This window comes from Podarcis gaigeae (genome assembly GCF_964106915.1).
Source record: "Podarcis gaigeae genome assembly, chromosome: 1".
In the NCBI taxonomy this organism is placed as follows: domain Eukaryota; kingdom Metazoa; phylum Chordata; class Lepidosauria; order Squamata; family Lacertidae; genus Podarcis; species Podarcis gaigeae.
This window is the reverse complement of record NC_139678.1, coordinates 87,660,118-87,682,039: the sequence shown is the minus strand read 5'-3', so window position 1 is coordinate 87,682,039 and position 21,922 is coordinate 87,660,118. Positions and strand designations below refer to the sequence as shown.

General features: G+C 42.9%; 3 long non-coding RNA genes across 3 annotated transcripts in view; 2 read left to right on the top strand and 1 right to left on the bottom strand.

Annotated features, from left to right (window-relative positions):
- The window catches only part of LOC310825462, a 369,060-nt gene that overhangs the window by 86,013 nt on the left and 261,125 nt on the right, over positions 1-21,922 (top strand). The window lies entirely within an intron of this gene.
- On the bottom strand, positions 4,028-16,891 carry LOC310852448. Its single transcript, XR_014568102.1, has 4 exons — positions 16,799-16,891; positions 16,549-16,711; positions 11,615-11,698; positions 4,028-5,376 (listed from the first exon to the last, which is right to left on the bottom strand). It is a non-coding gene; the product is annotated as an uncharacterized lncRNA (long non-coding RNA).
- LOC310852282 lies at positions 6,947-21,483 on the top strand. The gene is made up of 3 exons (XR_014568060.1): positions 6,947-6,961; positions 16,817-17,220; positions 21,308-21,483. It is a non-coding gene; the product is annotated as an uncharacterized lncRNA (long non-coding RNA).

Here is a 21,922-nt window from a genome sequence, read left to right as displayed (position 1 = left end):
CAGTCACTTGAGGATGATTGTGGAACAATCACACAAAAATAAGATATCAAATGAATATTTTTTAAAAAATACTTTATTGAAACAATACTTTAAAAACAAACAAACAACAAACAAACAAAAAATAAAACAAAAAAAGAATATTTGGCAATTTGACATTGGTACATTAGTACATTAGTGAGAGGATTAGCTATTTACCCAGTAGTTCTGGTAGGAGAAATACTCATTTATATATGTAACATGTCAGTAAAAATAAAAATAAAAAATCACATATCTGGTGCTTGCCAGCACCACAAAAACATTGATTAAAGTCATGAATCTTCATGAATTTTTATGGTGGTGTTTTGTTTTTAAACAGGATGACAAAAAATCACCAACAAATCTGTGAACTCATAAATGATCCTATGACTTGATGGAGTTTTGAAGGGATTCCTTGTAAAAATGAAGAGGCTCCATAAGGATTTGTGCTTCAAATCCGTGTTTTTCTGCCATGGTGGTGCTGGAAAGCATGAGATCCATTATTTTTTATGGCTCAGGGCTAAGACCACAATTTGCTTCATCCAGAGGTGGTGTGTCCTGTTTTTGCTGCCTGTATTGAAACAGGAAGGTACCACACTCCTGGCAAAGCCTCCCTTACCTGTGTTAAAACAAAAAAAATTCCTTCCAGTAGCACCTTAAAGACCAACTAAGTTGGTCTTTAAGGTGCTACTGGAAGGAATTTTTTTTGTTTTGACTATGGCAGACCAACACGGCTACCTATCTGTAACTTACCTGTGTTGTGAGCTCTCATTAGAACCCACAGAGTTCTTGCAACATCACACAGAATGCCTGAGATCTCATGAGATTTTGGTGAGATCTTACAGGAACTTGCTGGAAGCTGCTGGGAGAGGCAGTAGGGTGGGTAGAACACCTGCAAGGGCATCACCTCTTGGCATTTCACTGCTTGAGGTGGTTGCCTCATTCTGCCTCATGGGCAAGCCAGGCCTGGCCTCACCTCTGAAAGTAGGGGGAACCAAAGTAGGGACTCCAAGGAGGATCTTCCTTTGTGGACAGGGCAGCTTCATGAGAAAGAACTCCGCAATGCACCTGCAGGCATCTTGTGACTCTTGTATCTGCCTGACTTACCAGATTTTGCAAGTAACTTTGTACATAAAATGGCTCAGGTGACAGCATACTGTTTGGGTCATGGTAGGAGACTGCAGGAATTGTTGAATGCTGTCAGTTGGAACTGTGAATTTGAGTGAAGACTTTTTTTGGAAGAGATTATCCGAGGAAAAAATTAAAAAAATGCCAGACATCAGAAGTCAGAGAACTCTATTGTTTGCAGCACTTTTGCAAGCAACTGAACTGAGGACTTGACTGTGGACTTTAGAACAGCAAGGACTTTGAAGCAAAGAACCCTCCCTGGGCGCAGAGAGAAAAGACTACTTGTAACATCTGAAAAGAGTGTATTTTTGTATAGTGGTGTGTGTTAGTGTTGGTCTAGTAAAGACAATTCTGCTAAAACGCTGTTTTCTGTAGTGAGTTTAACTCAGGCATAGGCAAACTCGGCCCTCCAGATGTTTTGTGACTACAACTCCCATCAACTCTAGCTAATAGGACCAGTGGTCAGGGATTATGGGAGTTGTAGTCCCAAAACATCTGGAGGGCCGAGTTTGCCTATGCCTGGTTTAACTACTTGATTGAGCTTCTGCGGCTCATACACCCAATGCCTAAACAAGATTTCCAGCAGAAAAGCCTTATCTCTATTTTTAATTCTTTTCAGAACCTTCTTTCTATCTGTGGTACTACCTCAGCCCACACATTTCTTCTCTGGGCTTTTGACCTGGTGAACACATACTCAAGGTCTGGATTGGGATACAGTTGCCTACACCTTGGCCCAATCTTGACACTTTCTCATTTTTTCACTCCCCGTTTTATACAAGCATGCATTTGCAGGATATTATGATTGAGTAAATGACACTGACAATAGGTTTGCATAGAGACAAACATTCTCTGAGAAATCAATTGTTGTTTCATACTGGTCAAATTCCTCTTGGATTTACCTAGACTTTTAAAGTCCAATTTGCAATAAGGAATAGCTATTAGTGAGTCTAGTCATAGCCTGTTTATCTCCTCCTCCTGAGGAAATTTGTCCCACCCATTCAGAGTAGAAACAGGCAGCTCTCCTTGCCCGCCTGCAACATGAGGGAATTGGGTTGTGAGAAGAAGGGTCTAAACACTTTGCATTTATTTTGTCCCAGATAACTCTTTCCCCTGTCATTCACAAGAGCACAGTAGCTGTCATGCTCAGCTGTAAATGACATATTGAGTTTACGATCTATGTTCTGAGTTAGCATAGAAAATATATATAAAACAGTGCTCTGTTGATTCTCATAGGTGCAGTAGTGTCCTTTGGTATGTCACCTGAAATTACATAGGAAGGTAAGACTCACCTGTCTCAGTCATCCTTTACATCAGGACTTTTCTTTTGAAAAGCATGTAAGAATTGATTGTGCATACAAAGACCCATGCAAATTTCCCTCTCGTGTGGTTTTGAAGGGTGGTCCAACCTTCTGGAGAAGTTTTGAGTTTCCATCCTCATTCCACTGATGGAAATGGAGGTCTTCACTAGATTAAAGAGCCTTCCTTCAGTAAAGGGACAACTTCTGCCAGTGGAAGACTAGAAGCGGATATAACCCAATTAATGTAAAAAATAATAATTAAAGAGTGGGGAGTGTCTGAATACAATTTCATGAAATCCACAGTTACAGCTCCTAACCAGCAAATGTTAGCACCTGTTTAAGACAATGGCATGGCCTACTCATGGCTAATGTAAGGACACAAGAAGAGCTTTGCTGGGTCAAAGTCAGGTGGTCCTTCCTGCTAATCAAACAACCTGTTTCTAATGATGGCCAGCATACATGCAGGGGATGAAGGCAACATTCCCTCTCTGATTGCTTATTCCCAAGCAATTAGTATTGCCTCTGACTGTTGCATTTCCATTTAGCTACTATAACTAACAGTGAATCTTATTGATTTCATAAGTACATAGGCATGACTGATTTGTTCTGGTCTGATCCGTTTCCTAGGGTAAGGATATAAGAGCAGGAAGATTTTGGGGGTGGGGAGAGAACGCTTGCATTTCCTGGCAGTCTTTGTGAACAGCCTATATGTTATCCTTGGTCTTAACTTGGGACAGATCCATTTCTAGCGCCTTATAAATCTTAACTGGGTGTGGATGGAAAGATGCCCTTTTGGGAATGCAGATTCAAAGTTCCTCAGTTCCCATGGAAACTGACTTGGGAATGATTGATGAGGCCACGATATGAAGGGGAGAATCATAGATCCACCTACAATATTTTCATGCTTTTCCTCCTCAACTCCGGGTGTGTTTCAAATAGGTAGATACTGACATTAAGACTATGCTGACCTCCAAACAATGGCTTCCCCCATAAAGACCCAGGCATATCTTAGAACAGACCTGTCCAACTGGTCGATCAAGATCTACTGGTCAATCGTGGGCTGTCCCTGGTCGATTGCATGATTTCCATTCCCATCCCCCAAAGCTCAACAACTTTGGTCAATCCAATGAGTAGATCACTGCCAGTTTATTTATAGTGGGAGTAGATCTCAGTCTCTTGGAAGTTGGACACCCCTGGCTTAGAACATTCAGGCAACAACATCCCCATGCCATATTTTGCTTTATAGCAACAGAGCAGATATTTCACTGCTCTACCCATTTTATAGACTGGGGAAAAATAAGGCTGAGGCACTGTCCAAAGCCTCTGGTGAATCCATCAGTAAAGTTGTGTTGTTCCTTTTCATTCTTGGTAGGGCTGCTGCTATTTGAGATGGCACTTTAGCAAGATAGCTTGCAGGTGAAGCTTCACCTGCTGCATTTCTGCTTGTGTCATAAGCACAAGATCCCTACAAGATATTTTTTTTTGGATTTGGAGCCAATCTCCCGAGTCCCATTCAAGTAGTGTGGTCATTGCACAAATTTGGGTTGTGCGTCAAGATTGGGGGAGGGAGTGTACAAAGACGAGTCACAGCAACTATCATTTTTATTTATGACTCTTAAGTTGATTCCAAGTGAAATTCCAGCCCAGTAGAAAAATGCAGAGAATTGAGAGCATCTTTGACTTAATGGACGTCTTACATTTCACTCTTCCCCTATCTGATATAGGATTGTCACAGGCAAGCCTTAATGGATTTTCCATTCTGTGAATTTTATCTTTCTTCTCTTTCCTTCTTGCTTTCCTTCCTTCATCATGGCTGTAAGATGCTTTATTTATGAATGCCTGAGTTCATAAATGTCAGCATTTCCGTTGCAGTGCTCTAGGATGTTGGCTCTCGCCTCTGCCTGTGGAATCAATTCTGCCTTATCGGATTCATCTCATACACGGACTCTGTGACCGAGAGACATTGGATCCGGCAGTGGTACTTCATCTGCATCAACAATTGCTTATCTCTTTGGGTAATCTCTGAAGGAGTCTTCTCTGCAGTGGAATGGCTTATTTAATTATTAGTATGATTAGGATCTTATATTGGGGGAGGGAGTGTCTGTGCGTGTGCAGATATTTATGTTTCAGGAGTGTCTTTCAGAGCCTGTGAAGAATCTAAAAAGCATCTATGGTGGGAGAAAATAAGTTTTAAGATGATATGCTCAAACGTGCAGCCTGAAGTTTGCAATGGATTGCCCTAGTGGTAAAATGCTGTGATTAGTTTCTGATTATATAAGTTCTACCCAGTGCTGTTTTGGAAAGTGGGGGGGGGACCTGTAGCCCACCCAGCAGATCTCTCCATCCACACACACCCTGGCACTATTCCCATTGCGTGCACACACACACACACTCCCTCAGGTCATACTCCTCCTCACCCCTTGTCTCTGAACCAGGATGGGTCATTTTTATCCCTTGTCACAGCATGCTGGGCAGGGAGGTTTAAATCTCTGTGCCCAGGGTGCCATGATGGAAGTGAACATCACTGCCTCTTCACCTGATCTGCCCCAACCAGGGAAGGAGAGAGTGTGATCAGGGGAGAGGAAGGATGAGGTATGTGTCTAACAATGGCAAGTGTGTAGGATTATGCCAAGTGTCTTTGTGTGTCTGTATACAAATGAGTGAAAGATGCAAATCAAATGCAGCTCTCACGGTTTGGACACATTTGCATAGTTCTGAACCATTTGCTTGCCTTGGTTGTAGCCATTAATTGGATGGCTTGTGCCTCCATTCTCTGTAACCCTAAACCACTGTGCCCATCACAAGAGGCAGAAATTAACAGATGGAGCTCATTGCCCTCCCCCTATTCTCACCATCACTGCATCTCCATACTAGGGAAAGCTGTGTCCTTTGAATTTCTGCCTATTGGATAGCTGTGAAAAATACAGAAGTGGTTCTGCAAAAGAACAAACGGACAAGATGTCAGTTATACCCTGTTAAATTAATGTTTAAAATCAGAGCACTAAAGCCCATCCCAGGCTTAATCACTTATATTCTTTGTTTACTTTTGCTGAGATAAGAAATGTAGATAGTGATATTTCTTTCAGAGATGAATCAGTATGAAAATATTTCCCCCCTCGTGTTGCAATGTGTCATCGTGATTCAAGTCTTCAGAATCCCTCTTTGCTCATCTCCTGTTGCTGAAACATTGCCAATTTTCGATGTGATATTTCCCAGAAAAAGGCTCAGAGAATACTGGTTTTTCCCAGATGGCCTGTCTCCCTTTTTATACTTTTCCTTTCTGTATATTCAGAAGGAATAAAAGTTTACAGTCATGAGATTTCATAGATCCTGTGCTTTGTGATTGTGAGATTATCTCAAATCACTTGCTCCCAAGATGGCCTGGCTGGGACTATTTCAAAAATCCTCATCTTTTTATGTTATCCCCTATATACTCAGTAGGATAAGAGAGCTCTCTGGGATGAATAACTACAGTGGAACTGTAGTTTACCCCCCACATAACTAGCATTCCCAGCACTATATTTCCCAGGATTCATTTTTGGGGGGTGGGTGGCAGCATGATTTAAATATGTTTTGGGTGAATGGGGTGTACTCAGTCTGCCCACCTCCCTTATCCCCTCTCTTGTTCCCAAGCATGCATAAAAGTTACCTTAAATCTCTGGTTCAGGCTTCTGTGACTTTGACTTGAATTCTTGACCCAGACCCATTATTACTCTCAGTTCTGTTTCCTGGTGGGATACATTAATTTTTTGCCTCTGCTCCAGCACATCTCTGGTCATGACCCTTGTATTTCTCCTCTGAAACCTTTTAGGTGCATTCCTGACTCAGGACCATAGATGTCAACTCCCTGGGGCCATGAGCACCCACAAAATTCCCCATGAAGGGGCCGGGCACCCACAAATTTCAGGGCCAGGGCCATGCACACTCCATGGCACCCATGGCCCATGGCACCCACAGTTGTGGGGCCAAGCTGGCACTTTTGCTCGGGACTTTATAACAGGGACACTTTTTCTACTAGATTGCATACATTTTATGCTAGTTTTTAACTGTCTTGTTAGATTTCCAATTCCCAACAGCCCCCAGCCAGTGGGGACAATGGTTAGAGTGGACAGGTGCTACAATCCAAAAACCTCTGGGGAGCTGCAACTTTTCACTCCTGCAGTAGAACTTACTCATGTCATGAGGTCATGACGTCACCCATTATTCCCCCCCCCATTCCGTATCATTGGCTATTACATCACACTGCTGCTCAGTGAGTTCCGCATACTCAAGAGAACATTGGGCTAGTGCTTTTTAATCAGCAGAATCCCTTTTCCCATGTCAAATTGCTTTGAAAATTGAGGAGGACCTCCAAAAGTAGACAGTGATATGGCATTAGGGAATTTGCTGCTTAAAGGAAGGAAAGCCAAATGTCCCTGTGGTCACACCCAAGTTAGGTTCTTCTAGATGTTGCAGAAAGGGAAATGAGAACTAAGTGTACATTTAGGGATGCTCGAGGAATAAGATTTCTTTGACTTCAGGTATCAACCAACCCAATCTGTACCTTCTAGGCTAAGGTAAGCATCAAAACAGAATTTATCCTTCAGATTTTAAACTTTTTTTCAAATTTTGCAATACAACTCTTGGCTCAGAAAAAGCATACCAAAAATACATTATAAATTGTTATTTTTAGAATAAACAATTTTTAGATAAAATACATCAAAGTCAACTGTGTATTTAAACAGTGTTTTGTGAAAATATACTGCGTTTGTTTATTTAAAAAGCATTTCTGAGCCTCTTAATACTCAAAAACCTCTATAAATAGTATAAATCTGCAGCCAAGGCAGAAAATGTATGTCATCTCAGTTTTGTGATAAAATAAGTATGTAAATTCAAATGTGCACCCAGAGTTTCTGAATGCAGAAATGGAATGGAAAGAATCTATGGCCCTTTCCTGCTCTCCGATTCTATGATTCTTTGAATGAATTTATGCAAAATTGACAAGGGCCAGAAATAATCTCATCCACCCAACCCTATGTGCAGCTACAATTTTCAAGCATTCAGTTCACATTTAGCATAACCTCCAGCTTTGCCCTAATCCTGTGAACCAAGTTAAGTCATAAGGATTTCCACCTGCTGAAGATCCTGTTTTACTTGCCCCCCCCCCCCCGTTAGGTCATCATGTTTATTTTCTTGTTTTCCTTGCTTGGGCTAACAGAATTTTGTGTTTCTGGTCCTAATTATTCCTCTTATTCCCCATATGTCATCATCAGTGCTAGAAGGGTTTTAAAACACGTGTGTTAATAGCGGTTGTGGGTGGAAACACAGCAGAGTGGCTAAGCTCAAGGTGTTACATGATCAGATTTCTCCTGTGTGTCATTGATGGAGGAGCTTCCTTCCAGCTTGTGCATTCTTCCAGGTCTGATTGCTGGAAGTCAGAATCGGCTGAGATTCCTGGGCCTAATTAAAGCTTATCCAAATTTAGAGTCCACAAACAACCATCCTTTTCAAATCGCTCATCATTTGCTTTGCTACTTAGCTACACACACAGAGAGAATAATAAATAATAAAATTTTATTTATAACCCCCCTCTCCCCAGCCAAAGCCAGACTCAGGGCGGCTAACAACAATAAAAATAGCAGTTTACATAAAATCGCAATCAATTAATTAAAATACATTCGAAAATCAATTCAGAATCAAATTAATGGCAACCATTGGGCTAGAGTTCTATGAAAATCACAGAAGGAGAGAGGGGGGTCAGACTGTGCCTTGGCCAAAGGCCTGTTGGAACAGCTCTGTTTTGCAGGCCCTGCGGAAAGATGTCAAGTCACTCAGGGTCCTAGTCTCTTATGACAGAGCATTCCACCAGATTGGGGCCACGGCCAAAAAAGCTCTGGCTCTGATTGAGGCCAGCCTAACCTCCCTGTGGCCTGGGATCTCCAAGATGTTTTTATTTGCAGACCGTAAGGTCCTCCGTGGGACATACCAGGAGAGGTGGTCCCATAGGTATGAGGGTCCTAGGCTGTATAGGGCTTTAAAGGTTAAAACAAGCACCTTAAACCTGATCCTGTACTCCACCGGGAGCCAGTGCAGCTGGTATAGCACCAGGTGACTTCTCAAGATCAATACATTAACCAATATTCCATTAACCAACCTTCTTCTTTGGCGATCACTCGTAGCCGAGTAAGATTGTCTTCCATAAACCTGGTTTTAACAATGAGTCCGTAAGTGACTGCGGAGGCCAATTTTGGATCCACACGTCCTTCCACAGTGGGGACATTGGTTTCCGGGTGGGAGTTGATCACGGTGTGGATTTGCCAAGCATGCCTTCCTCTTAGCACGTTTCTCCCTTGCGTGCTGAGTTCGAGTGTCTTCAAAGCCCATGACACCTTTGGTAAAGGCTGTTCTCCAACTGGAGCGCTTACAGGCCAGTGTTTCCCAGTTGTCAGTGATTATACTACATTTTTTTTACACTCATTTCAGGGAGGATTAGACATGGAGAATAAGGCTATCAATGGGTACTAGGCCCAATGGCTAAATTAAACCTCCAGCATCAGAAGTGCTTTGTCTCTGAGGCCACATCTAAACTATACATTTAAAGCAGTGTCACACTATTTTAAACAGTCACAGACTTCTTCCAAAGAATGCCAAGAACTGTAGTTTGTTAAAGGTGCTGAGATTTGTAAGGAGACCACAGTAACCCTCTCAGAGCTACAATTCTCAGCGGGGTTTAGCAGTCAATTCATTTTCCCAGGGAACTCTGGGAATTGCTGATTACATGAAAACATATGATTACAGTTCTCCAAATACAGTACTGTACATCTGTAAAGTGGCCTAAATTAAGCAACTGGTATAATAGCACCTGGTCCTAGCTAGTACCACTGACTCCAGATCTGCATTAGACATGCACAGCCATAACTCCCTGCCCTTTTTGCTTTTCTCCTCTCCTCCACAATAAAACAAAGTTCTGTTGAAGTCCGATTAGGGAGACTCCACTGCACAAACTGTAATTTACAGAATATATATATATATATATATATATATATATATATATATGAATGAGAAACCCTTGCCAATACTTTTATGGGTACCACTTTAGATGATCGAGCCAATGCAGTATTTGTTCAGTCAAGGACATTAAATTCTGCTGAACAAATGGGTGGATTGTTAGTGGAGTCTGATGTATTCCAGGGAATGAGAAGCTATAATATTGTTCACTTAAACAGAGGGGAGAAAACCATTTAGTCTGTATTTCTTGATTTGTTTAAAAAAAGGAATATTGTAGATATGGGGGATTCTCAACCCACACTCATCCAAAAGAGGTACACCCAACAGTCTAAGGGCCAAACCAGCAATGACATTAATATTATACATAATATGCCTGTCTTTCATTTTAAATCTGTATCGCTTGAAAAGCAGCAATTAAAAGACGGAAGAATTTCAGCCACCACAAGGGGTATAGGATATGCATGCTGAGCTTTAAATGGTCCCACCCACAGCAGCTTTGCTGCAGTCACTGGGGTAAATGGGATGAGGGACACAAAAATCTACAATTAAATCCCTATTTATAACAAAAATTGCACTTAAATATTTTATCATAAAAATATGCATTTAAAAACTCATTTTGTTCCATTTCTTGAGCCAAGAACTGTATCACAAAATCCAGAGAATCTGATGGGTAATTAAGTTCTAATCCACATATTTGTCCCATATTTGTCCCATTTCCCAAGCACTACTGCTTTCATAGGAGGTTAAGCATTGAGACATACTTTCTCTTCATTATTACTTTTGGTCACAGTCCATAGAGAAGGAGGATGGTTTGCAGTATCAGCAGCCCAGCAATTTGAGCATAGCCAAGGGGTCCGCTGGGAAGTTCTGCATCTTGCTTAAGGGCACTGGGTTCACTTGGGATATCAGAAATTCAGCTGTCCAAAGGCACACATCCCTCCTGTTGATACTAGTATAAGGATAGCTGAGAGAATGCTGGCAGCAACATTGACAGTGGAGGAAGGCATGTTTCTTGTTGTAGCTCCCCAAAAGAGTTTCCAGCACCCTATCAAAATGAGGTGGGTGGTATTTCTGTTACCATTGTCTTCCAGCAAGCAGTCTCCTTGTGATTCAGCTTGATACAAATGGTGATGGAATAGACTGATGCCTGTCGCTGCTCTATTTTGCACTTAACTGGTGCTATGCATCCATAGCTCACACACAGAATTCTGTTTGGGTTTCTTGTGGACCACTTGAGTTCCTCTCTAACTAGGCAGCCCCGACTCTCTGTCTCTGTATCTCTTGCTCTCTCTTATTTGCGATTTGTTAACGTTTCTGCTAGGTGTTTTTTCTTTCTTTCTAGAATTCTGAGGTTTCAGAGTATCGAGGCTCCTTCCACACTATTGGAAGATGGGACAGTTAGGCATGCTGTTCTTGTGCATTGCTTATCAAAACAATTACCTGTCAGCTCAGAACATGACTGTCCTCCAGTCAGGTGTGCTGGGTATATGGGGTGCAAGGGGCTTCAGCCGCTTCAATATTTTGAGGCGGGGGTGGAGCCCCCCAATATTGAGAGGGCTGCTATCCCCTGCTGCATCAGGTGAGTGCCATTGTGCTGGGTGGGAGGCTTGGAGAGCTTCCCAGTAGGTGTGGCCCAACGGGGAATGGTGTGTTGCACATGTGATGTACACATGATGGCCACCCCATGTGGGGCCCAACTTGGCATGCCTGCCTCTAGTAGCCCAAAACAAGCATATTAGAAATAGTGATGGTGAGAAGACTTCAGAGGAGACCATGTAGAAGAGGAGAAAAGACTGCAAAGTCACATCATATAGAGAGAGCATGCCTGCTGGCATGAATGAAAATAACCATGAATCTCGGGGGAAATAAGTGGAATAAAAAGAAGTAGTAGGAACAGTTTGACAAGCTGTCTGGAAAAATAAATGCAAAAATACCACTATAAGGCTACACCGTCTGATTGTACCCTCTCTCTCATAGATGCTATTTTCAATACAGCTTGTATTATCTGACTAAAACTGGATGTTCTATTTTCTGATATGCATAATGGAATTTGTGGGTTTGTTTTGCAAATGAAAGAACTCAGTGCTTGCTATGAATATATTTCAATTTGTGTAGGCAGCTCTGGGCAGCTTATGATTTGCATGGAACATAATGAAACACACATAAATAACATCAACCAACTTCACCTTCTATCCAGCTGACTTTGTATCAACACATCTCAAGGTGTTTTACAGAGTGTTCAAGCACTTTGTCAACAGTCTTCAGAGCAGCTGTGATGGCGGGGAAGAAAAAGTGAAGTTAATTGAATTTAACAACAGTCAAACTCCTGGGATACTGAATATCAAATTCCAGAATGTAGAGGTCAAATTAACTATTCTGTGCTCAGTATGCTTCTGTGGAAACATGTAAGGACAGTGCTGGACTGATTAAAAAGACCTAATATGAACCAGTAGTTAGAGGGAAGATGTCTAGACAAAGCTCATGATCTCCACCCATTCACCTGCTATTCCATCTAAGTGTATCTTCCCAGGAATGGTTCATACTTTGCCCAATAAGACAAGTTTTACATGCAGTTGGTGAGAGTTTTTTTACAAGGCTGAGCTGTAGTTGGCTATCGGACATGTGCCAGAAGCCAAGTTAGGAAATCAAAGGTCAGGACCAAAAGCGCAAGCTAGGAGCCAGAGTCACAGACCAAGGCCAGGAAACAGGACCAAGGAATCAAGGTTAGGAGGAATGCACAGAAGCTCACGAGAGCCAGGATGACGTCTTGCTCAGGCAATCCTAGCCTAAACAGAAACCCTTTTGTAGCCTTCCCTGTCCAGGAGAGTCCAGTGGATAGGAAAACAACCCAAAGCTGGAGCTTGCTTCACTGCCAAGCTGCAGGTTCCAAGCTGCAGGTCTGATAGTTTACCAGATGGATCCACTGCACACAGAACCAAAACCAGCTGTTCTCACTCCAGGGGCTCCTAACAGCCATCATGCATACAACCACTAGAATGAACCAGGGTCTACATAAGAAGGCACCATTCATGGGACTGTCTGCTCCTCATTTTCTCTAGCACAATTTCTTGTTCCTGCTAGAGCAGTGGTGGGGAACTTTCAGTTCAAAGGCCCAATTAGGCCTGGCATGGGTCCCAAAGCTGTTCCCCTGAAACCACAACTACCTGCTCCACAATCCAACTTCTGTTTCCTATCATTGCAAGGATTTCCACTTGAGAAATAGAACCTTCCCCCTCTCCTGAATACCCTCCCAATATCTGCTCAGGAGGCTTAAAGGAACCCCTGGAACAGATTTAAGTGGTGCATAGGGAGAGGACAGGAGAAGTTGCATTGCACGAGTGGAAATGTATATGCTGATGGGATGTATTAGTTGGATATCACCCTTGATATTATATAGGGCACAAGCTGAGGAACAGGTATAGGTGTGATTACAAACTAGCAGCTGTAGTAGCTAGAGGCTCCACCCATGGCAGGGGAGAGCATTCGAGTTCACAACTTACTTTTGCACCTCACTGATTATGCAACCTACACAATTGGCCAAAAGTATGAAGCCGACCCTTTTAGGAAGTTCTAACTCCCAATCCAGAATAGGTTTTTGTGAGTCCCCACAGAGCAGGAACTGTACTATCACCCGAATTCTACTTTAGAGACCTTCTGCTTCCATGCATGTCATTTAAAGACCCATGTTTAAAGACCCTGTGTAACAAAAATTGTATGGAAACCTGCGGTTACAAATGCATGAATTAAGGTGCCACAACTCCATATACGTCCACATTCATAAATACAACAAAATCCTAAATTCTAACTGCAGAAGAGGGAATTAATATGACTTAATTATAAGGGGGAAGGTTGAGGGATTCAGCAGGATACAGTTTGAGTTATCTAGTATCTCCTTTATTCCTCATTTGTTGTATTCCACAGTCATCAGCAAGATGGTTTTCTTCTTGATAAGAATTAACTGCTGCCTGCAATGGTTTGTATAGGTCATCTTGATAAATTGGCCAATGTGAGGAAGTAGCAAAGTTAACTCTCCCAGATAAAAATAGCTCTGAACTCCTTATCCTCTGTTATTGCTGATGCCTTTCCTTTTCCTCTGATGCAATCAAATCAACATTGCATGAAAAACCTAAAAATAAAGTCCCTTTTATATAAAAATCAAGTGTGAGATGCTCATGGTCCCTTAGCAACCTGCTAAAAGCTAACCAGAGACTCTTGTTATCAGCAAAAAAGAAATTCCACATCAATGTGGTAGAAGCACAAAGTTATAAACAACTCGGCTTACTCTCCATTAAGTATGAAGTATTGCATCTCCAATCTACCATCATTCAGCAGGCACAAGTCTTATCTGGCATGCAGTACATGAGTGTCACGGAGCACATGAGACACCAGTTATTGGCAACCAGTGACCATAGTTAAGAAGCTCAACCACCTCTCTGTCTTTTACACTGTCATGGAAGGCACAGAGGATGCACACCAAGCAGGCAGCTAAACAAAAGCTATATTGTGTCCTTATATAAGAACAGAACTGCTCAAGAAACCTCTGACTCAACTTGTACAACTAAGTCCACTGCCACTTAGTGGCTAAACTATAGAGAATAACACGATCCACACACAACTCCATTTTTTTGAGACAATTTTTCACTAAAACTCACAGGATTATGTTGGAGAAAGTTTCTTCCTCTCAGCCTAACACACCTAACAGGGTTATTGTATGGCTAAATGTCACCTTGAACTCCTTAGAGGAAGGCCTGCATTCAAATTAGATATTATATTTTAAGGCATGAACTGTAAAATGCAATAGGGGCACAAACATGATTCTCCCCATTGGAGAAATCATTTAATTTCCCCATGGTTTATTTCTAATGGATCAACTTATGCGAGGATCAGTTTACCTGACTAAGAGAAGAAACATCTCCCTTAAATTGACAAAGGCATATTTTGTTTAACAGAGCACTGGGAATGAATAAATGGTTGTTGACCTTCTCTGTATCCTAATACCACCAAAGTGAGTCCTCTGTTGAGTTTCAAGAAAGAAGGAATGATTCTAGGAATGAAAACATCTCAGAATTCTTGGCAGAAAAGAAACTCTTGTGTATCTATGGGAAGCCAATGGGAATGCAACAAACCACATCATCATGGAGCGTATTTACTTAGTATTCGTATTGTTACACTCACTCCATTTCTCAGAGCGGCGGGCAGTTCCAGGGGGTCCAGCACTTATCCAACTTTTGGGGTTTTTTGGAAAATGATAACTGGAGCCTCATGGTGTTTTGTAATGTTTGTGTTTCTTGTCAGTTATACATATTGATGAGCATAGGTGGAGACACAACTCGAAACATTGCAATGGATAGCAGCCAAATAAACTGCAACTGCATTTGATCTCCACAGAAGTCTAATGTTAGCTTACAGAGCTCCAAATGCTCAGCTTTGTCTCTCTCCAGAAACTGCAGTCAGTCTTCCCCCAAATGCTTCTATTGCTTTGACGCGGGTGGCGCTGTGGGTTAAACCACAGAGCCTAGGACTTGCCAATCAGAAGGTCGGCGGTTCAAATTCCCGCGACGGGGTGAGCTCCCATTGCTCGGTCCCTGATCCTGCCAACCTAGCAGTTCGAAAGCACATCAAAGTGCAAGTAGATAAATAGGTACCGCACCGGCGGGAAGGTAAACGGCGTTTCCGTGCACTGCTTTGGTTCACCAGAAGAGGCTTAGTCATGCTGGCCACATGACCCAGAAACTGTACGCCGGCTCCCTCGGCCAATAAAGCGAGATGAGTGCTGCAAGCCCAGAGTCGGTCACGACTGGACCTAATGGTCAAGGGTCCCTTTACCTTTTACTCAGACTTGCCTCTCCCTTGGACTGGAGAGAGAGGAGAAAAAGGATGAGTCATCTTCACCAACCTTCTCCTAGCCAAGGGCCATTAGTATAATTTCCCTAACAGAAGATGTGCCAGAAGGGACTATCAAAGTTATTCTGGCTTCATTAAGCCACTTTTGTCCAAATCTACATTTTATACAACATAATATTGTTGAAATAACACAGGTGTAGCTCCTATTCCTCTCTCCTTCATCTGTGGAGGTGGACCAACCCATAGGATTCTGCAAACAAATGAGGCATGCAAAGCACAAGACTTTCAACAAGCAATTGTTGAAAGTTTATTAAAGGTGCTCTTTTAATATCCTCACTTAATGAACATTGCTTAAGAAGATGTCTATTGGCAGAAAACATGTTAGGATATGTTTGAAGCTCTACTTCAACATACAATAAAATTGAAACAGCATTTGCACAATATTTTAAGACAACAGTACATATTAGTTTTAGATAGTTCGAATTTATGAGGTTAGGTATATTGTTGCCAATGGCTATTAGGTAAGGCAAATGAAGGCATGGAGACTCATATGAAGACAGAGTCTCCTAAAACCTGAAAACTGCTGAAAGACAATCACACTCAACAGGAAACTCAACTTGGAAAGGTTGGATGGAGGGGAAATATTGTTCATCATCCTAATTGTCCCTATGACTATTAACCTGATTTTGGCGAAATAAGAATTCCTAGATAGCGTCGAAGAATGAAGAATGTCTAGCTCACTACAGATAGTGAGCTAGAAGCAGTGATGTGCCTTTTGGGTGAAGTTTATCCATTTCTCCAAAACAGCATGGGTTAAGCGCTGTGTGCAGCCACCACCAGCCTCCACAGCCCAGAAAATGCCAGCCTCACTCTGTATCTGGCCCTTGATCAGTTTTGGGGTAGGCCTAAAGTTTCATTAGCTTTTTTAAAAAATAAAAATAAAAAGCAGATTAAACATACAGTTGGGAAGGGACAAAATGAGGAGGTGCTGCATCTCCACCCCACCTCAACCAAGATCACAGGGGTTCTGTGGGGTGCTTTTCTGCAAGCTTCTTCCTTTCAGGGAAGGCACTTGGAAAAAGCAGCACACAGTGTTGAATTCTCTGCTGACCAGCCCTCTTACAGGATTGAGTCATTGAGTAGAGAATTCAATCCTGCTGGGTGCTGCTTTGCAAGGGCCTGCTTTGCAGGCAAGGAGCTTGCAAAGCAGATCTCTGCAGCTCCTCCTTCTTCCTGCACACCCTTCCTTTCCAACCTTCTTCTCACCGTTCCTTACCTCCTTCCCATTTCATGTCCTGGCCTGCTCTGAGCAGCTGGATCTGTCCAGGGGTGATCCAAGGCTGTTCTCATCCGGCTTGAGTGAAACCTCGATTCCTACAAATCAGCCCAGTTTGATTTGGGCTTCAGCTGAATCAAGTGCACAGCCTTCGCATGGGACACTACAAATGGCAAGGGTGAGAAATAACTGGTGAAGACCATGCATTTCCTTCTGGCTAATAAAGAGAAAGTAGGAACAGGACATAGACCTAAATCTATCCTTCCAGGGTATATCAAGTCCGAAGGCAGAATGGTGGTATTCTGTGGCCATCTCCAATATTTCTAAGGCTGCAGAAAACAAGGAGTGATGTACCATGAGACGGGCCATTATGATGTAGCACTGCAGGCAGAGTCACTCATATGTCATAATTGATGGGTGACTTGTGGGCCCAAGTCAAGCTTATCTTCAATGCAACACTCCAAGCAGATCATCACCAGCTGATCTAGAAAGGCATCTTGCTCCACCCGGAGCAGAAATCTGCCACACAGATGTAAGAAAAGGAGAAGATGTCAAGATTCCGACGATATCACAGACATCGCAGCAAGAAAGGTGGTTGCCGTAAAGGGAAAGGACGTGGTAGGAAGAGAGGCAGGACAAAAAAAGGCGGTCGTGGAGGCAAAAAGAGAACAGGTGATAATTTAGTAGTTATATTACATTCTGTACTGCAGTATGTATCCGTCTAGAAGGGAACAACATGTTGATGACATGCACATTCCTTTAGAACTCTGCCAACTCTCAATCCAAGAGATGACTTTATGTCAAATGGTCTTCTGTCAACCAGTAAAGGAAGGGTAAGCCAATTATGTGCCCTCTGGTACCTCCAGCCCCTATCAACTGCAGTCAGCATGGCCCATGATCTGGGATGATGGGAGTTGTAGTCAGCGGCAGAGCAAGCCGATCGGGTGCCTGGGGCAGCGTGCATGCCCTGCACCCAGGGAAGGGGGCCAGCCACTCACATGGGCGGGGCCAGCTGACCGTGGGGCGGGGCGAGCCAGGGCAGGATGCTCCACAAGGCCTCTGAGTCTGCCTGCCTCCTCCCACTCAGCCCCTACAGCTGAGGGGGGTGGCGGTGGGTGAACTGTTTGCAGGCCCTGCGGTGAGTGCCGCCCGGCATTTTGCCACCCCCCTCAGTGGTGACACTCGGGACAACCCGGCCCCACCGCACCCCTTCCTCCGCCCCTGGTTGTAGCCCAACCACTTCTGGAGGATACCATATTGGCTATCCTTGCAAGTAGAGTGTTTCAGCTGAAAAGAAGAAATGTGTTACATGTGACATATGCACCTTCATAGGGTTAGAATCAAATATTTAGGGAGGAAACAAGGAATAAGTGAAATTTGCTTAGCTCTTCACCCTCTTTCTGCCCACTAGCTTGAAATTCAGTGACATTTTTTTTTATCTTTGTGCAGATACATCTGTTCTAAAGTCTTATGCAGACACATAATAGGGTTTTTTTTTGGGGGGGGGGTGTTAGCTGTGACATTCCTGTACACCTATGGGGTTTGCAGTGGGCAGCCCCTTGTTGCCTCCTGGAAAAAAGTTTCTATGTGAAATCTGTGCAGTGGCGTAGCGTGGGGGGTGCAGGGGGGCTGGCCGCACCGGGCGCAACATCTTGGGGTTAGGGTTAGGGGGCGCAAATCCACGGGTTAGGGGGCTCAAATTACTTGCCTTGCCCCGGGTGCTGACAACCCATGCTACGCCACTGAATCTGTGTGTATGTTTGTGTGTGTTATCTGCTTACCATATTAGCCTAACCTTTGAAAAAACCATGATCACATCATTTATTAACTGAAACAAACAAACAAGCTGATCATTCCCATCATTAAAGGAGGTTCCATGGTTAATTTTGCTCAGGAACCAATGTAGCTTCCCTCTCCTCCTCAGGGTTAGTCACACATGATCTTGCTAGGCTGTCTTAGCTCAGCCTTCCCAAACCTGGTACATGCAAGCTGTAGCCACTGAAATAACATCAAAATCTGGAAGGCAGCAAGTTTAGTGAGGCTGTTCTAGGGCACCCAGCAACTTCCTCATGCATTGCCTTCTGGGGCTTGGCTACACTCCTACTGCTGCTAAAGGTACCCATGTTTTGGGGGCCTGCAGAAGGCTAAGATGGTTAGATGTCTAAAAGTGACCCAGCTGGCACCAGCACACAGCGTAATTGTGCAAATCCTGAGGCCCTAGCAGAGCCCGTCATTGGTGACAATGGGCTTGGTGGAGCCTCAACACAGAGGGGAATGTAAGATCTGCACAGCTGGGGGTTTCTTGCCACCATTTTACCTCTTTAAGAATTGCTCGAATGTTTGCTTTGTATGACATTGATGTGCAAAACATGGAGGTGTGATAGAAGTGACTAGAAGAGTGCTTCGTACAAAGGGCTGCTCTTTCCCATGCTCAGCTTCCCCAGGTTGCAGGATTTCAGTGCCTAAATACAAAATGATGCACATACCCCTCTACTGGTTATGGCACTGTCCATCCCCACAACACAAAGTGACACAGTCCATTCTACCAATTTATCCAATTGGTACCCTTGGGCATATAGTTTTGATTCACTAGGAGACACCCATTAATGGTGAAAGAGGGGTGGTGATTTTTGCCATTTTCCCTTCCTTCCTCTAGCCCCTGGAGCCCATAAAAATCTGTTCTGGAGCTTCTCCTCCCCATCTAAGCTGCCTCCCCTTCTCCTCCATTAGTAGGGGAGCACTAGGATGAGGTTTTGGATTCCACCACAGGCCTCAGTATACTGTACGTCTGTTGAGTTGAGATTGTGCTGGAGGAGTTGTGTGGTGACGGCTTTGACATGTTCACTTAAAGGTGTGGTAAATCAGGTTGCTGAGTGTAAAAAAAAAAATCTAGATATGACCATAAAAAGAAATCACAAGCAACTACAAATGAAACATTTGATTTGATAAGTTCTTGATACAGATTTCTTACATCCATGCTCTTTAACTACTTAAATTGTAGTTAAACTATAAAGCTTTCAGTGACAAAACATGCATTTTTGCTAAAATTGCTGTTACCTGTCTCCTGATCATGTTATGGAAGGGAGGGAGGAAGGAATGAAGGATCACTTTATGAGCATTGCAATATGGATGTTTATTTTATATATATATTTATATGCTGTCTTTCTTAATTAGGTCCACCCAACGTAGCTAATAAGAGATAAGCATAGAAATAAAATAAAGTCATCTTTATTTTATTGATTTACATTTTTAAAAAATGCTCCACTTTTCCCCTCCAAGAAAAAGTTATTTGAAGTGGCTTTATCAAAATATAAACAGGAACACAAAATTAAGAATAATTCATCATAAAAAAATGGTTTTCTGACTAAAAGCAACATCATGGAACAAGGAGACAAAAGAGCCAATACCAACAATTAGCCAGTTATATGAAGCAAAAAACAACAACAAACAGATTCGAGATATTATTTAAAAAGAAATATATTCTGTTGCCAGCAGAACTCCTCTTAGGTGGGATGCTACCACAGAGAAAGCCCTCGCTTGTGCCACCACCATATGTACCTCAGAAGGCAGCAACACATGCAAGAAGGGTGCAGCAGATGATCTTAAGGCACATTCACATAGGAAGAGATGGTTCTTTTAGAACCTTGGTCCCAAGCTTTCCAGAGGCCAGAACCAGCACTTTGAATTGCACCCAGAAATGAACTGGCAGTCAGTGCAGTCCAGAAAATATATGTTTCCTGTGATCCCAATGCTTTGCCCCAGCAGATGCATCCTGCGCCAACTGATGTTTCCCAGTGGTTTTCAAAGGCAGACCCACATAAGATGCACGGCAGCAGCCCAATCAAAATGTAACTAATGCATGTAGGACCAGGGTGCATTCTGATCATATCAAGACAAGCAGGGGAATTTCAAAATTTTAAAAAATGTAAGAAACCAAAAATACATTAAAATCAGGGGTGGGTTTTTTGTTCAATCAGAACTCACTGGAATTCAGTACCAGTACCTCTCAGGTGAGGGACGCAGGTGGCGCTGTGGGTTAAAGCCTCAGCACCTAGGACTTGCCGATCGAAAGGTCGGCGGTTCGAATCCCTGCGGCGGGTTGCGCTCCCGCTGCTCGGTCCCAGCGCCTGCCAACCTAGCAGTTCGAAAGCACCTCCAGGTGCAAGTAGATAAATAGGGACCGCTTACCAGCGGGAAGGTAAACGGCGTTTCCGTGTGCGGCTCTGGCTCGCCAGAGCAGCGATGTCACGCTGGCCACGTGACTTGGAAGTGTCTTTGGACAGCGCTAGCCCCTGGCCTCTTGAGTGAGATGGGCGCACAACCCCAGAGTCTGTCAAGACTGGCCCGTACGGGCAGGGGTACCTTTACCTTTACCTTTTTTACCTCTCAGGTGGGCACCATTGCCATTATAAGAGATCAAGGGAGGCATTCATGTTGAGTTCTGGCACCTCTTTTCCTAGAAAAATAGAACTAATTAAAATAAAATACTGCTGGTATCTCCACAGCAATAAAACACCAACCAGCATGATTAATAAACTAAGTTGAAAGTGATGAGAAGTTGGTTGGTTTTCAAAGCTTTCTTAAATCCTGTTATTGAGAGTGTCATCTTGGGGGAGAGTTCCATAAGGAAGAGGCCACTACTGAGAAGACTCTGCAAATTAACATGGGCTGTTTTTTTTTCTTTGAAAAAAAAAGAAAGAAAGGTGGATGAGGACCATGAATGTACTGACGTTTCTCATTGTTCTTTCTTGCCTTCAAGGCCGTCACCACTACAGGAGGTGTGTGCTATACTAACTGGACCAGTTTGGAACAAAGGAGTCCTAGCAATGTAATCACTGACTGAGCAGAACTGACATCTTTCTCCAAACAAGTCATCAGCTTACAGGGTCAGGAAATGTTAGAAAACGTTTCCAATTAAACCTACCTGGGCTGGAATTTCTGCAGCATCTTTATGTGTTACTTATAAGTCTTTTCCTTATCTTTGTAAGTGATTTTAGGAGTCATGTGCCTGCTCTCACCCAGTAGAGCTGTTTTATGGCGTTTTGACAGATCCAATTAAAGCCACAATCTCCAAATTTACCTAACTTGCAGTTTCTGAAATAATGCACAAACCATAACACAGCCATCGTTTAAATTTACACTTAGAATTTTGAAATGCAGTTCTCCAGCCAAGTAAAGTGTGTGCGTGAAGAATGCATTTATTAGCGAAAATAACATGCAAACTGTGTTCTATTATGGGAAACTGTTTGTAGAAATGTATATATTAGGCATACAAATTATGGACAAACATGGTTATAATAAGAGATCTTCACACTAAAATGCTGCTGAATTTTCAGGATAACTTTTTTAAAAAGTTGGCAAACTGTAGTGGAAA